The 1516-nt window shown below is 39.7% G+C and overlaps 1 pseudogene; it reads right to left on the reverse strand.

Moving 5' to 3' along the window:
- On the reverse strand, positions 1 to 1191 carry LOC124509022 (olfactory receptor 2T8-like; annotated as a pseudogene).
- Between the last annotated feature and the right edge of the window lie 325 nt (positions 1192 to 1516).

The following is a 1516-nucleotide window of genomic DNA, read 5'->3' on the forward strand; positions in this document are numbered from 1 at the left end:
TTAGTCATGACTGAAGGCAAAACATTCACACATACACTTTCTCTGGGCTCCCTTGACTACACTGTTCCTCAGACTGTAGATAAGGAGGTTTAGCACAGGGGTGAAGATAGTATAGAACACTGACACTACTTTATAATGGTTAGCTAACCTGTAGGATTTGGGTTGCATGTAGATAAAAATAGCAGCTCCATAAAACAGTCCCATCAGAGAGATGAGAGTAGCATGTGTCAAAAGGCTTTTTGCCAGCTTCTCTAGAACACATCTGGAGAACTTCAGCAAGGATGAGACTATAGGAAATCAGAATGAAAGAAAATGGGACCAGGATGATTATTAACATATAACAGACATACATCACATATTCAAAGAAAAACATATCAGCAGAAGCCCAGGGGGCTTCACAGAAGTAATGATTGATCTCATGTGTATCACAAAATGGAAAACTTGGGGTGCCTAGAAGACTCAGTCAGTTAAGCATCTGACTTCAGCTCGGGTCATGATCTCATGGTTGGTGGGTTTGAGCCCAACATCAGCCTCTGTGCTGACAGCTCAGAGCCTAGAGTCTGCTTTAGATTTTGTGTCTTCCTCTGTCTCTCCACCTCCCCTGCTCATACTCTGTCTCTCAAAAATAAATAAACGTTAAAAACTATTTCTTAATGAAAATGGAAAGCTCAGGGCAGCAGAAGCCTGCTATCAGCTGACCCAGGAACCAAGACACCACAGTCATTCTCAGGCATAGTTGCCAGCTCATGAGGACAGGGTATTTCAGTGGGTGGCAAACAGCCATGTAGTGGTCATAGGACATGGCTGCTAAGAGGAAACTCCCCCCCCGCCCCCGCCTTCCCAAAGTGTGGAAGAAGATCAGCAACCCAAGACCAGCATATGAGATGGACTTCTTGTCAGTCAAGTTGTCAGCTGCAATTTTGGGCACAATGGTGGAGACCAACTCTATGTTTATGAGGGAGAGTTGGCTCAGTAAGAAGTACATGGGCTGTGTATCCAGGCATCTTGATGAATCAGGAGAATCATGAGAATCTTGCCCACTGGGGAGGTGAAGACAGATCCATCACAAAGAGAACTAGGTGTGGTTAAAGAGTCCTAGGAGAATAAAATATGAGGTGGTGTTCTCATTTTTCATAATTTCAAAAAGTGTGACACTGCAAATGAAGAAATAGATGACAGAGTTTTCACCATTTACAATACTCTATTTGATTTACATATTTCTTGATAGGTGCATGTTTGAAAATTATAAACCTGTTTTACATCTTTCATCTGCCATTTACAAATATTTTAACTTGGACATAAAATTATTTATAACTTTTTTCCAATTTTTTTCATTTTCAACATTTTCTAAATAAGTATCCCCCACTTTTATTATTAATTAATTGGCATAATGAATAAACATTCTTGATAAATTGCAATTATATAATAAGTGCGTCTTTGCATCACTTAACACCCATATAAGTGAACAGGAGGACATTATTCACATAATTTGTAATTTACATTTGTACCTTTGCCA

The sequence above is a fragment of the Lynx rufus genome, unplaced genomic scaffold (assembly GCF_022079265.1).
Source record: "Lynx rufus isolate CCGP_SWC_20201006 ecotype Redwood Valley unplaced genomic scaffold, mLynRuf1.p SCAF_1, whole genome shotgun sequence".
In the NCBI taxonomy this organism is placed as follows: Eukaryota; Metazoa; Chordata; class Mammalia; order Carnivora; family Felidae; genus Lynx; species Lynx rufus.